The following is a 16,464-nucleotide window of genomic DNA, read 5'->3' on the forward strand; positions in this document are numbered from 1 at the left end:
GTATTTTTCTCATCAAAGCCTTAAGTACGAGTAAGCTGATATATAAAAAAAAAAAAAAAAAAAAGTTTTCAGTGAGAATAAAAGCTACTTTCCTTCAGGAGAAAACCAGTGGGTCGATGGAGTTGGGGGTGGGAGGGACTTACTTATTGGAGTTCCATTGACAGGAACTTGGAAAAACAGGTGAAAGTGTCATGAAAACTGCCATCCTCCCAACATTCACTATTTATGCCATAGTTCACGGATGCCCTTGCAAATTCGATTAAAAAAAAAAAAAGAACAAGATTTCTCCTCCATAAAAATTCACAAACGCACAATGTTTCAATGTATTTTACTTCATTGAAAATTGATTTGTTCAATAAGCTGGTATGGATATCACATAGTGGAAAGAACATTGAATTGGCTCTGCCACTGACAGGTGAGTTCATGTAACCTCTGTGGATCTCAGTTCCATATCTGTAAAATGAGACGGTTGGGCTAAATGCCCTCTATGTGCCCTTCTAGAACTAACATCATACGTGTTCATAACTGAAGAAAAATTTAGCATTCCTTAACGGAGGATCTTGCATTGGAAGCAGGCCATCCTGGTGCCAAAGGTGGCTGGCCCCCTGACTCACTCTTCCCTCACTCTTTCCTCTTGAGTTCTCCCTTACTCTTGTGGTCTTTGGTTGGTCCTTGCACTTATCACCAAGCAGATTTTAGAAGGATCCAGGCCCAAGACAGAAACAGGCTCTTGCCCTGGCTCTCCTGAAGAAGGCTTAGATGTGACAAAATACTTACAATACACAGAGAGCAACACACCTCTAGAATAAATTGACTTATAAACTATGACTTACTCATTCTCACCTTGTGATCTAATATGTTTCAGTCAGTTTAGGTCCCCATATTTCATCCAGGAAGAAAAAGGCAAACTTGAACACCCCTTACTGAAAGTGTCCTTATACAAACAGACTTGTCATCGTTGAGGTTCAGAGAGAGTGAGGAAGGCCCAGGTATTTCTTTTATCAACTGAGTTCTCCTTACAGTTGTTCTGCCCTTCTGTTTGCCTCTTATCTATATGATGGGCGCCAAGAATGAACTTTTGGGAAGACCCTACGCTAACCTCACCCCACCACCAATCCAAGAGTCATGTCCTGGCGGGATTCAGTATGATACTTATACTACTTTATAATACAACACAGTAACCCCAGCTCTCCTACTGGGAAATAATACTGTGGGAAAGATATATTTGAAAATAGACCAATATTACACATTTTGGTAATTGCTAAAATGTATATGTGTTAGTCAATATTAGAATGTAAGAGAGAATCTAGGTAATGGTAGGTTAAGCACAATAAATAAACCTCTGTCTCTCAAGTAAAAGAAGTTCAGAGGCATATAGTTCAAGGCTGTTAAGGCAGCCTCACGGCGTCAATCTCAGATTTTTCCTTCTTTCTGCACCACCATCTCTAATCCACCATCTCTAATGGTGTTCATGCTCAAGGGAGCCTCGTGGTCCAAGATGGATGCTGGAGCTCCAGCCAACACATCCACATTCCAGTCCACATATAAAGAAAGGAAGGGCCAGTGCAAGCTCTCTGTTCTTCTTTGGAAAGATTTCTTGGAAGTCCTACTCAGAATCTATTTGTATCTCATTGGCCATAGATTGATCACTTGGTCACAAGTTGGAATTGGGAATTGGGCACACTGCCACTCCAAATAATATCGGGAATCTTTTATGAGGGAAGGATTTTATGAGGGAAGGATATTGGATTGGCAGTAAATTAGCCATCTCTGCTTCAGCAGGTGTGTATAAAGTAGAGTGGGGACTCTGGAGGATGCCTGAGGCAGGCAGGAAAGATTTCACAGAAAAGGTTTAGCATTTGAGCTAAAACAAAATGAAAAAAAAGAATTAATTAGCCTCCCTGGTTAATGAAGACCATCCCAGGCCACACAAATAGGATGTACAAAGACAGAGGGATCAGAATATAGCTTGTATAGTTTAGACTCCTGGAAGGGGGAGATGAGGCCAGAATGGAAAATTAGGGCCAGGTCATGAAGACCTTGTATGCTGGAGAGAGGAGTGGGAGTTTTAAGAGGGAGCCAATGAGCAGTTTTAAGCTCATGAGAAGAGACACAGTCTGATTTTCGCAACAGAAAAATCATTCAGCACTTACATTAGGAAATATTCACTAGTGAATGGTGCAAGGAGAATTCTGTCTCATTTTAAATGGCTCATCCCAATAAAGGGTCACTATCAGATGCTAAGGACATCTCTGGTGAAGGAAGAAAAAGGAAGGGAGCAAAGCAAATAACTTGGCTAAAAACATTTTCCAAAACTTCTTTGCAAAGACAAAACAGAGAGAGAGAGAGAGAGAGAGAGAGAGAGAGAGAGAGAGAGAGAGAATATAAACACATTCCAAATCTGCGGAAGTTTTCAGGGAATATTGGGGCTCGGATACACATAAAGGAGAGAAAAAAATTGAGGTGGATAAAAATGTAACAGATTTAATTCTGATTTATTCTTTTGTTCTGTCTTTTACAGATCAGTCTCCCCCAGCGCCACTTAAATCCTATCTCACTCTTAACATAATGGAGAGCCAATTTTTTAATCAAAAGCCATTTTTAGGATCAAAGAGAAACATATTTCTAGGCGGATAGTATGTTAGTTATATCTCGAAACATCATATGGTGAAGGGTATTCAACTAAAATTAGAGATGATATTCACTGAAATTCTCAAAAAAATCAAATGCCTCCAAATCGGGGGAGGAAAATTGAATCTTTTTTCTTCCAGGATATTTTTCTCAAGTACTAGCGGAAGTGCTAATGAGAGACAGGCCTCCTTGCCATCCAGTGACAAATGTAATAGGTTACATGAAACCACAGAAAATGAGTCTATTTAAAAATGTCAGATACAACACTAAAGGAAAACTCGGTCTTGTATTTTTTTCCTCTTGATCATGGCCTAATAGAGACAATTCAGAAATGATTTCTTCTGAACTTGGTGATATTCATGATTGAAATAGTGTTGCTAATGATAACAATGTGTAGAATTATTACATGGAAAGTACTAATAATGCAAATCAGATGGTCTGTAGTTGCAGTTCCTCAGCCTGTTATTTTTCCCTAGCATATTTGATTACTCAGAGATTAGCATACTATAACTCAGATTTGTTCTAACATATAGAGAATTAGAGTTTATAAGAACAAAATTAGACAATTAACCAAATTTTCACTTATGCCAGCTTTGCCACATAAAATAATGACAATGTAAGGCAAGGGTATTGAACTACAAATACTATTTTCAAATATTTTTGGCATCTCGTGTTTTTGCTTAGATCTACCAATAGTGTTTTATAAGACCTAATATTAAAGTAATTGCTATGTAAGCAATTACTTGCTAAATCAGAGGCACAACTCTTAAAATGCATGAATCTTTAACTACTACTTGACTTCATGACTATGTTTTCAAGAAAAAAATTAGAATTTTTTCTTTTCCCTATTTAGAAGAATTTTTTAAAACAATCTTCATATCTTATATTGTTTGTACATCTGATGGTTACAAGAGACCATAATTTCTTCTGTAACCAACAATATTTGTAAAGATCTATTATGTCACTATGATTACAGGTTATTTCTACTGGTTTTAAGGAGCAACAAAATCAGAATTTAAAACATTGCAAACATGTTGGTAAATTTTTAGAACCATGTCCCAAAGTGGATGGATGTAGAGCAATGAGATTTTCTCAAAGAAACAAAGTTGTAAAGGAGGAATGTTTTTTGACCAAGTACTCGGCACCAAACAAATCTTGATTATGACCACAATGTGTCATAAAAAGAAACAATGATACAACTAAAATTTTTTGTAATAATTAGCAAAAATTACATCTCAAGGCCCATAAAATATACATTATTTGTTCAAAAGATGTTACTATATCATATTGACTTATTCATGATATATTTTATATATAATATGTATATATAAATATAATGTAGTATATAAAGGTACATATAAAGGAATATAGTATATACATATTATGTTTATTTATTCAATACATGCTGTATCAGTTTTGCTAGCTTATGCTGCAATAATAAACAACCCCCCAAAAATCTCAGCAGTTTACAACAAAAATTAATTTCTTGCTCACATTACATGTCCTGTACTGGTTGGTTCCATCTCTAATCCACATCTTCTTCATTCTTGGACCCTGGACAAAGGAACAAGCCCAATATGGAACATACTGATCTTGGAGCAGAAAGAAAAGAGGAATAACAGAATTCCGCAATGGTGGAATCCCACAATGTGCCATGTGTTAACAGTTCCTCGTCCAAAACTAGCCACATGGCCAAGCCTGATATAAATGTAGCACAAAAATACATCTCTCAGTGGGAAGGGCAGGAAATTATTGGAAATAACTTTATTGCTTCAGAGACTCTCTGAAAACATATTTATCCAAACAATAGATCATTCAATTATCTCTTTCACAGGACAACAGATCTCTCAACTGGGCAAATTGGCTTGCTTATTATTAAATGACCTTAGTCATCAGAACATCAGAAACATGGAATACAAACAAAGCAAAAGAGGAAAATTCATAGCTGGAAAATTTCTATTTATAAGTAAGACTCAAGTTAGGAAAAAATATCAAGGAAATGTCAAGGGAAGAATCATAAATAAATAAAAAAATTCAATAATGAATTTAAGAAGAAAAACATGTAAAACTATTATGCAAATCCAAGAACTGCTAAATCCAAAAAACTTTAAAATATAGAAACATAAGCCTTTAGGTCATCTGATCAAGTGGGGAAATAGGAGATACCACAAAAATACAAAGTTGGAAATAATGGAATAACCACAAATACAGAGGAAACTGAAAGATTCATAAGTGACTACTTTGCTCAACTGTAAGCAAATAAATTTGAGAACGTGAATTAAGAGGATATTTTTTAGGAAAATATAAATTATTGATAGTTCCAACACTATTTAAATTGTTCTAGAGCATAGAAAATAAAAAGAAATTAAACTTCTAAATTCTTTTTATGAAGATAAAAGAAAACATTAACAAAAACATTATAAGAAACTCACAAATTAATCCCACTTATGAATATCAATATAAAACTCTATATAAAAGATTAGTCAGTAGAGTAAGCAGCATATTAACAGAATATTTTATGGTTATTTGTATTTTGAGGAGACCCTGAAAACAGACCCTTTGTTTCCATCAAGGTTCTGTAAAAACTGAGAAATAAGACTAGGAATAGAGCATATGGAGACCAAAAAACACATTTTGATTTTTGATCAAGGCTGTATTAGGGTCCATGGCTGGTATGAGAGTCAAAAGGGGCCTGCAAAGTGAACCCCTAAGTCCTACCCACTTAGTCAGATGCAATGTTCTACCGGGTGAAGACTTGCCCAGGTTATATCATAGAGGAGCAAAGACCTCCTACTCCCTGTGGGAAGCTAGCTCCAAGAAGCAGAGATGAGTGAAGCATGCGTAGTTTATTCTTCCAAAATTTAAAAATCAACTAAGTCACTCTACTCCCCCTGACCCCAACCCCCCAAGGCATAGTAAGGTTAGGGTTGTTGAGGCCAGGAATGTTAAACTAATTGAGGTCCTTCACCAGGGAAAGAAATAATCGGAGCAAAAAATATATCCCAGCTTGTTGGTTTCTTAAAAATTCATTTGAAATGTTGTAAAGATTTTGTTGGGTATCCGATGGACATGCGTCCTATTTGGGAGACCACCTCAGGGATACCGTGGATACCTGATCATGGCATTGTACACCAGAAGCTAAACATTAATGAATGCCAACTATAATTATATATATATAATGTGATGGTTCAGTGTGAGGTCGGAGGGATAGTGGATGGGGGGAGGGGGGTTCACAGCGTGAGGGATATAAATGATGAACGTCTAAGTATTACTTTGTCTTGTACACCTGAAACTAATAAAAAAAATAAAAAATAAAAAATTCATTTGGTTTGACCATTAGCCAATAGCCTATCTCCCTCAAGAGAGAGGCCCATGAGAAGAGTCCTGCTCCTATCCCTAGGAAGCTGCTCCACCAATAACTGCACTTTGTGTGTCCTTCTGGGACTACTGATGGACAAGATGGATTTTGCCCCCCAGAAGGCTATGAACTGGCTCAAAAGAGTACATTCTCTAATAAATCCAAGGCAATGCTGTGATTCATGGTCAAGGCTGAAATTTTATTTTACCTACATTTTATTTTCCATTTTAAATTGTGTCCTTGCTGCTTTGTCTAAAACACACCACCAGAGGCTCTGCAATGAGATTAAATGACATTAAGGTACTCCAGTGATAAAATACAAACACTTAGTGTTGCCCTAGAAGCCCCAGACTGAAACCATGACGATGCACTCAGCTAAATCTATTTCAGAGAAATTGAACATGAATTGGCTATTAAAAGATATCAAAGAGTTACTGTTAGTTTTGTGAGGTGTGATAATGGTATTGCTGTGCTTTTTATAAAAGTCCTTATCTTATGTTAGATAAGTCCTTATCTTAGATAAGAAGATAAGTCCTTATCTTATGTTAGAGATTCATACTGAATTATTGAAGGTTAAAATAATATGATGTCTGGAATTGTAAATGTTCCAGCAGAAAAACAAAAAACACTCAAGTGAACATACTGTAGAGGTAAGTGATAGATTATAGATATGTTTAAGTTACTGTGCAAGACCAGGAGCCTAATTCTGCCCAGAAAAGTTAGGACAATGTGACATATTTGAGTGTTGAAACTTGTGTAGGAATTCTGTGAGCTAACGGGGTAGGGTTACCAGGAAAGAAAACAACATCCTAGGTAGAGAGCATGAGATATGTAAGGGCACAGAAGTTTGAAAAAGGATGTTGAAATAGACATGAAGACGCTCAGAGCAATTCTTCAGTAGAAGCTGTGCACAACCCTAGTGAAAATATTTGAGGTAAAAGTGTTGTTTAGTCTTGATTATGCAGAGTAGAAACTGGAGTCAACTTTTCTCCACGGGATCATACCATTTTAAACTATTTTATAAATTTTGTTAAATCGATCTCCTCATTTAGAATGCCAGCTTCTTTCTTCTTTATGCAAGCACTAGCAATATTTTAAGGCAGGACTCAAGAACCCCCTTCAGTCAAAAGCTCTCCTTACCCAATTTATAGGTCTCTAAATTGCCTCTCTTCTGACTCTTAACCGTATGCTATTCGATATGGCACTTGATGAGTACATCTACAGTATCAGGACAGTTTTATGTGGGATGACCTCATCCCCTTGAATAAAAGGGGTTATTTATCTTGAACCCAGCCTAGTGCAATGCTTAGCATGTTGTTAAGACTTATCATGTGGGGCATTTTCCCAAACACCGGGAGAGGCCAGCTGTGGGTAGCCAAAAGTTCATAAATCCGCTCAATCCCTCAAGATGCTCTTTAGGGTAGATATCTCAGTTTTACCATCTGAGGGGTATAAGACTAAAACAAAACAAAAAAAGAAAAATGAATGTGATTCCGTGACCTTTCTGAAATGTCACAAAAATGGATGATACCAGAACTAAAAGTCGATATTTAATAATATTGGAGATTCAACATTTCTTTTGAATTTTTATTTAACTCTATCAATTTCAGTTAATATTTCTAAAGAAAACCATGAATGAAAATGGGATCTAAGAATGGATTAGAACTCTATGCTAATGATGACTACATTTTGGTTTTTAAGAACTACACTATGAAAAGACAGGCAAGCACGAGAGTCTTTTAAAAGTATCTAAATCTAAGAAAACAAAAGTTGAACAGAAAAATCACAATATCAGAGAAACAGAACAGCAGATATTTTAGTTCCTTTGTTGTGTGTTACCCAGTATCGTGGAAAGCAATATCTCTTGGATAATTCAGAGAGTTAAATCATAGGCCAGGTCCTCATTAAGGCTGCTCATGAGCGTACAAAACAAATATATTAGTGTGATTGGTTTGGGCTGAGAACAGAATTCCTTTGCAATTTTTAAGGTCACAACATAATGCATTTTTAAACTATAAAAAACTTTAAAAACTAATACACATGGTAAGCCCAAAGAAAGCTAAACATTAGAGGAAAACATAAACAAGTTGAGTCAATGAGCTTTCAGTCAAGATTAACTACTTGTCAAAAAGTCACATCAAACAGGAATATTCAGCAAATAGCAGAAGAGAAATACAATGTAGGGGGAAATGGGCTTCTGTCATTGTTGGTGGAAGGAAGAGAAGTCATAGTATTTTGACAACAGCTGGAACTCTGAAACTTGAAATCTACTTAGCCAATATTATTCACTTGTTTGTAAAACAGAAATGGTCTAAGTATTGTTTTTTGGTTTTTATATCAGTTTCCAATTGCTGCTGCAACAAATTACCAAAAATTTAGTGTCTTAAAATGACACAAATTTATTACTTTACAGTTTTGGAGGTCAGAACTCCAAAATCAGCTTCACTGGACTAAAGTCGCGGTGGTAACAGGTCTGTGGTCCTTCTGGAAGGTCTATGGGAGAATCCATTTCCTTGCATTTTCCAGCAATTGGCTGGCTGCCTGCATTCCTTGGTTTGCGGCCCCTTCCTCCAGATTCAAGACAGCATCATAGCATCTCCCAGTCTGGCTCGGACTATGACTGTTGCTTCCACCATCATATTTTTTTCTTTCCCTCTGCTTTCATTGTCACACTATTGTCTCTTATTCTGGCCCTCCTGCTTCCCTTTTACATGGACCCTTGTGATTACATTGGGCTTTTCTGGATAATCCAGGATAACCTTCCAATCTCAAGATCCTTCGCACATCTACAAAGTCCTTTCTATCATGTAACATAGCATATTCACAGGTTCCAAAAATTAGGACGTGGATCTCTTTGGAGGCCATTATTCAATCTACAAGAGTTGGATACATGGATGATGGATGGAAAGATACTTTGATTTATGAAAAATTCCATTCTTATTTTACTGAAGAATATAAAGTCTCCATTAAAAAATAAGAAGGAATGATGTGCAAAAGTACTGTAGCAATATAGTTAGCTCACAAAAACCTCGCTGAACAGAGCAATTCGTTTCTGAGAAATACAATAAAATGGGAACATACTACACTCTAAAGGAATATTCATCTGTAGCTAGTCCTAATCTCTACTTTATTTTTAATTTACAAAGATAGTTGAACAAGATCTGCTATCTTTTCCTCATCTTCATTGTACCCTGCAATGCCACTAAAAGCTTCTTTACAGTATGGTTCCATTGGGGGATTAATGGATCATATTGATAGATTAAAACAAAATATTTGAAGTTTCAGTTACATTATAGTACATGGTGAACCACTTTGAAAGTCTTAAAAGTATTATTTTTCTTATTTCTTTACTTTTCTTTCTTTTTCTTCCTCCCGTTCCTTTTTACATAATCTTCAATCTACATGTCCTAGTTCAAAGGGTGTCTAAACCCAGAGTTTCAACTTTCTGTGTAATGAAATAATAAGGAAGATGGGAACATATTTTATCAACAAGGCCAAGTCTTCCTAACTATCTCATAATATCCACTAGAAACATTCTTCCCCATCATAAAAATCTAAGCGCTACCCATTTCTCTCTCATTCTCATTGCTGTTGTGGGCTCTCCACCTCTTCTGAAAAGTGTCCTCAACTACTCTCTTTCCTTCACTAAAGGGTCCCCGCCAATTGTGGCCGTTTCTAGTTGTCTTCAAGGATCCCTGTGTAGTTGATCTGGGCCAGATCAGAAATGCAACCATTTTCCTCTATTCCTCTTCAATGATGTTGCCCATGAAAGGGCAGAAGGCTGTGACACTACTTCCACTGCAACTTCCTCCCTCTATGTGCTGCATGCGGTTGACAGTCCCCTGGAATCATTTCACGACCAGTCTACTTCCCACAAGTGATCGGAAGGTGGTGCCTGCCACTGAGATGTTAAACACAAAAGGAACAAGTCTGCCTTTCCAAGTGTAGGTGAGATTCACCGATGGTCTGCTGGTCTACGTGTCGACTTCTCCCCCGGCTACAAAACTATGTCATATGCAGTACTGCATTTTTGGGCATATACACACACATACATAGATGTGACTTTTGTCCTCCTGTGATAAGTTCGAAACACCTCCGGAACGGACATCGTCAGCCTATATTAATGGTAATAAACAAAGGCAACTGAGACTCAACTTTCCTGTGTGTGTGTGTGGGGGGGGGGGGGGTAAAGGAAGAGATGCAACCAGTAAAGGAGAAAGAGAAAAATGGGCAGAGGAATAAAAAGGGGGGGGGGGATGGAGAAAAGGGGCAGGAAAGCCGGAAGTATATCAAGGATGACTGAAATAACAGAGGGATGAAACTCAAATGAAAGGGAAGAGAAAGTTCCAGCACAGTGCCACCCTCCCGGCGGCCTCCCGGATCTGGACCACAGGCCCCAAACTAGGGGCCAGCATCTCCCCGTCCCGCGCGCGCCGCGCGTCCTAACGGCGTAGGCGCCTCGGAGCTGCGCGCGGCGCGGCCGTGTGACGTCAGCGGCCCGGGACTTCCGGTCCCGGAGACGCCTTCCGAGAGCCGTCCCCGTAGACCCGCTGCCGGCTTGGCTGACAGGTGGGGTTGTGCCTGCCGCGCTCGGGGCGACTTCACCAGCGGAAGGACCGCCGAGCAGGTACGCGAGAGCCGGAGTCCTTCCTCTCCCTGGATCGTAAATAACAGCGCTGGGACCGCTCCGGGCGTCGCACGCACGTCGGCCGGGGTCCCCTTTGACTGCAGGCGCCGCGATCGCTCCTCGGCGCGCGGGAACGTACCCTGGATGCAAATTGCGGCCCCTTTCGGGAGTAGGAGGCCCCTGGCCGGGAAGAAGGGACTAGGAGAGGCCGAACTCTGAGCCGGCTTTTCCAAGGAGTTGAGTTCTTTCACAGCCAAGCCTCTGACTAGCCCGGGCCGCTCGCTCGTCCTCCGCGGGTTTCTGTTTCGCCGCTTGTCCGTCGGCGGAAGCTTTCAGGGCTCGTTAGGTTTGGGCTCAGGGCTCTCGGAAGGATCAGCCTCCCCCCCACACACACACCTCTCCCAAGTTTGCTGCACCGGGCACCCTTGAAAATTGACTCGTGGGCCCGTCTCTGAACCTGACACGCCCCGAACCATGTGTTGGAGCTTCAGCGGTAGTTACTTGAATAATTCCCCGTGGCGCCAAGGTTTCAAACGCAGCCCGCTCTCTTGAATTTAGAGTGCAGCATTTGGGGGGAAACCCACGAGGCTTTTCTGTTGCCTCTGCATTTACTGTGCGTATTGGCACTTTATTGTACGGAACCCAGTCCGTGCGTCCGTTTTTCTCATCCGTGCCCGGGGGGTCCCTTAGTGTCCGCTTGATAAGGTTACTTGATTAACGGGGACAATTCATTTAACATTGAGAAGAGCGGTTTGCACCCAACAAGCATTCAAAGGTCACCGGTTACAGAATGAGCCGCCCCCAGCCGCCTCACTGCTCTCGCGACGTCCTTTGCAGCTCGCACGTCAGTCCTCAGACTGCTTTCCGTTTATCCTCGGCGCCTGCGCGGGAAACGCTCACCCGTGGGTTTTCAATGTTTCTGCACAAGACAGATGCAGATGGGGCACTTTGTTCCTTGATTCATAGGTTTAGAAGCAGCAAAGGAGTTATGGGGAAAAAAAAAATTGTTCCTTTTTCAGGTCAAGATAATTCAGCACGTTCATCATGAGTCTAGTATGGGCTTTAGTTCTGATATTTCCTCGGTGGTTAGTGATGGATTTTATATTCGTCATATAAGCTTGCTCTTCTGACCCAGTTGCACGGATGGGAGAAGACTCTCACTAGAGATTAGTGTGTTGTCGTTAACAAGCAAAGTTAGACAAAATGTAAAAGTTGTAAAATTACTAGTCTCATGGCCCTTTATTAATGCAGCAAGAGACTGTTAAAGCCCCGTTTTAACCTTGGTGCCATAGACTAGTAAAGCAACTACTACTGAACCTCACATGTATGGTTAGGGGAGTGTCAAGGTCAGACAGACATTGGTAGAAGAGTCAATTTTCAAGGCTACCCAGTGTAACAAATTTGGGAGAGGTGTGTGGGGAAGAGGCTGATCCTTCTGAGAATCTTGTGGTAAAATGCATCGTGTTCATTTCCACTCTACAATATTATGTAATGTACTTTTCACATTCTATAGTATTGCATACAATTTCAGAGTAGTATGTGACTGGAAAATACTATGAGTAGGAGTCAGAAGACGATAGAATTGATTTTACCATTTTAAAGCCCTATAACCTTGGACAAATAATATAAAAATACTGACCTTCAATTTCTTGCTCCATTAATTGTACTGCCTATTTTGCAGTGTTATTAAGGCCAGGTGAGAAGGATGAAAATGCACCTCACAAATGAAAGAACTACAGAACAAGAAGGTAGTTATGTTGCAAGTAGTGAGATTATCATCAAGTCAGGATATAGCAGATGGTTACTTCCTCTGACATGTTACTCTGGAGAAAGATGGAATTGATATTACTTTAATGGGTGGATACAGATGTAAAAAAGTTCTGGTTATTCATCTGTTTTATATGATGACTTCAGTATCTTGAAGCTTATATAGGGCTATGTGGTAAAATTCCCAGTTTTTCTCTTTCATTCCACTTAACACAAGTTGCAGTTAAATAAATAAATGTGTTATTAGGGTCAAAATAACCTTTTGAAATTATAGATTCACAGGAAATTGCAAAAAAAAAACAAAAAACAAGGAAGTCCTCATGTACCTAACCTCCCCCAAGGGTAACATCTTTCATAAGTACCGTACACTTTTGAAGTGAGGAAATTGACATTGATATGATCCACGGAGTTTATTGAGATTTCACCAGTTTTACAAGCACTTGTTTATGTGTGTGTACAGGTCTATAGCTTTGTGTAACCACCAGTATAGTCAAAATACAGAACTGTTCTATCACCACAGGGTTCCTTCATGCTGTATAACGACAACCATCTCCTACCCCAATCCCTAACTCCTGGGCATCCACTATGTTCTCCATCTCTATAATTCTGTCTATTTCAAAAATGTAGTATAAATATATTCATACAGTAAGTTAAGACTTTCTTCACTTAGCATAACTCCTTGGAGATCCATCCAAATTGTTAGGTGAGTCAGTAGTTCCTTTTCATTGCCGAGTAGCAGTCTAGTATAGCTGTGCCAGTTTGTTTAATCATTCACTGGTTGAAGGACATTTGGGTTGTGTTCAATTATGGGCTATTACAATGGAATGGCTATGAACCTTTGTATGAAGGTTTTTGTGTGAGCATGTTTTTATTTATCTGGGATAAGTGCCCAAGAGTACAACTGCAGGGTCAGGTGGTTTGTATTTAGTTAATTCATATGATCATATGATTTTTCTTCTTGGAGCACCATGATATGGATTATATTGATTGATTTCCGAATATTCAACATGGACTACATTCCATTTGATTGTGGGATATAAGTCTTTTTAATACATTGCTGAATACTGTTTGCTAATATTTTGTTCAAGTTTAGATATGAGAGTGTTCTTTTTTACTGTCTTTGCATGGTTTTGGTATTAGGGTGATGGTGTACAGTCTAATGATAACCTCTATTCCATTCCTGATATTAGTCATTTGTATCTTCTCTTTATTTTTTTAATGGAAGTTTGTTGATTTTATTGACCTTTTTAAAAGAAATAGTGATTTAGTTGATTTTTCTGTATTTTCAATTTTATTGATTTTTGCTCTGGTATTTATCATTTTCTTCTGCTTGCTTTGGGTTTATTTTGCTCTTCTTTTTCTAGTTTCTTGATTACTGATTTGAGACCTTTTCTCATTTCTAATGTAAGCATATAGTGTTATAAACTTCCCTTTCAGCATTGCTTTTGTTGCATCCCACAAATTTTGATATTTTGTATTTTAATTTTCATTGCATTCTACATATGTTTAAAATTTCCTCTGAAATATCCTCCTTGGTCCATGATTACTTAGAAGCATGTACTATAGTTTCCACGTGTTTGGAGATTTACCTGTTGTCTTCATATTATTGATTGCTAGTTTTCCCATACTGGTCAGAAGACATAAGATACATGATTTTAATTCTTTTACATTTACATTTCTTTCATGACCCAGGATATAGTGTACCTTGGTGACCGTCCCATGGATACTTGAAAAAAATGTGTATTCTGCTGCTGTGGGGATGAGTGTTCTAGAGATGTCAATTACATCCCGTTGATTAATGGTGTCCTTCAGTTCATCTGTATGTTGTTGGTTGCTTGTCTAGTAGTTCTTTTCACTGCTGGGATTTTCCAACCATAATTGTGGAGTTTTCTGTTTTTCCTTTCAGGCCAATTGGTTTTTGCTTCATGTATTTTGAGTCTCTGGTGCATGTACATTTAGGATGTCTTATTGGTGGGTTGATCTTTTTATCATTATAAAATATACTCTTTGTACAGTAATTTTCTTTGCTCTGAAGTCTATTTTATCTGATAGTAATATAGCCAATGTTTCTTTAAAAAATAGTATTAGCATGATATATCGTTTTCCATTCTTTTATTTTATTATTATTTATTAAATTTATTGGTGTGATATTGGTTAATAAAAGTATATAGGTTTCAAGTATAAAATTCTATAATACATCATCTGTATATCACATTGTGTGTTCACCACCCAGAGTCAGTTCTCTTTCCATCACCATATATTTGACTCCCTTTACCCTCCTCTATCATCCCCCCACCTTATCTTTTTCCATTCTTTTATTTTAAACCTATTATAACAATATTGTTATAATATTATAATATTATAATTGTCTAATGTGACTTTCTTCTAGACAATGTATAGTTGGGTCATGTTTCTTTTTAAATCCATTCTATCAATCTCTGCCTTTTAATTGGTATGTTTAGACTATTTATGTTTAAAGTAATTATTGATATAATAGAGCTAGAGATAGCCATTTTATTACCGTGTTTCCCCCAAAATAAGACCTAGCTGGACAATCAGTTCTAATGTGTCTTTTGGAGCAAAAATTAACATAAGACCCAGTATTATATTATATTATATTATATATATTATATTGTGTTATATGAGACCTGGTCTTATAGTAAAATAAAACTGGGTCTTATATTAATTTTTGCTCCAAAAGACACATTAGAGCTGATTGCCCGGCTAAGTTTTATTTTCAGGGAAACACGGTACTTGTTCTCTGTTTGTTTCCTCTGTTTTTCACGTTTTTATTCTTTTTTTCTTGCCCTCTTATGGGTTACTTGAATATTTTTTAGAATTTCATTTGACTTATTTATAGTGTTTTTGAGTATATTATTGCTTAGTACCCTGTTTTTAGTGGTTGACCTAGGTATAATAATATACATACATACATAACTTACCATATAACCTATTTGTATTGACATTTTGCTACCTGAAATGAAGTCTAGAAACCTTACTTACATTGGTCCTTTTACCCTCTCCACTTTTTAAAATAAAATTATCATATTTCTTCTACATATATTGAGCACCACATCAAATGATGCCATAATTTTCACTTCAGCCACCAAATATGATTTAAGAAACTGATGAGGAGAAGGATAGTTCGTTATAGTTATCACTACTTTTACCCATTCCGTTGTTCTTCCTGTACTGAAGTTAAATCTTATTCATTTACTTCCTTTCCATTTGGAGAACTGCCTTTAGGAGAACTTCCTAAGGATAGATCTGCTAGTAACAAATTCCTTTAGTTTTTCTTCATCAGAGAATATCTTTGTTTCCCTTTCATTTCTGAAGGGTAGTTTTGTCTGATATGAAATTCGAGGTTGTCAGTTCTTTGGTTTCAGCACTTGAAAAATGTGCCACTTCTTTCTGGCTTCCATAGTTTCTGATGGGAAATCTGCTGACACCTGAATCATTGTTCCCCTATAGGTAATATGTCATTTCTCTCTGGCTGCTTTTAAGATTTTTTTTCCTTTGTTATTAGTTTTCTAAAGTTTGACTATGATGTGTGAAATGGGAATTTTGAAACTCTAGAAAAAAGAAACCAGGAATCAAAAATGAACTTGAAAATTTATATTTGCTCATTAAAACTTTTAAAGGAGTTTTGTGATATAGTTCCAGATTCAGAAAGCTCATTTCTTTCTTCCTTTTTCACTTGAATAACACTGACAATTTTAAGTAGAACAGGTAATTTTCAATGGCCGTTCTTGAGATTTAGATAATATTGACTCTTGGTTTTATCAGTTTGATTTCTATACTTACCAATTAAAAATTAACTATGGAAACAATAAACTGCATAGAAGAAAACATAGATACTAAACTTATGGACCTTGGGTTCAAAGAGCATTTTATGAATTTGACTCCAAAAGCAAGGGAAGTAAAAGCTAAAATAAATGAATGGGATTATATGAAACTCAAAAGCTTCTGCACAGTGAAAGAAACCATCGACAAAATACAGAGGCAACCAACTGAATGGGAGAAGATTTTTGCAAACAGTGCCTCCGATAAGGGGCTAATATCCAAAATATACAAGGAACTC

At 37.7% G+C, this 16,464-nt stretch overlaps 1 protein-coding gene across 2 annotated transcripts in view; it reads left to right on the plus strand.

Annotated features, from left to right (window-relative positions):
* The first annotated feature begins 10,488 nt into the window (after positions 1-10,488).
* Positions 10,489-16,464, plus strand: part of LDAH (lipid droplet associated hydrolase) — a 90,831-nt gene continuing 84,855 nt past the window's right edge. For both annotated transcript variants that reach the window (XM_081069068.1, XM_081069069.1), the window contains exon 1: positions 10,489-10,616. The gene's annotated coding sequence lies outside the window, so the exon portion shown is untranslated. The remainder of the gene's footprint in view (positions 10,617-16,464) is intronic.

This window comes from Rhinolophus hipposideros, assembly GCF_964194185.1.
Source record: "Rhinolophus hipposideros genome assembly, chromosome: 12".
Taxonomy (NCBI): Eukaryota; Metazoa; Chordata; class Mammalia; order Chiroptera; family Rhinolophidae; genus Rhinolophus; species Rhinolophus hipposideros.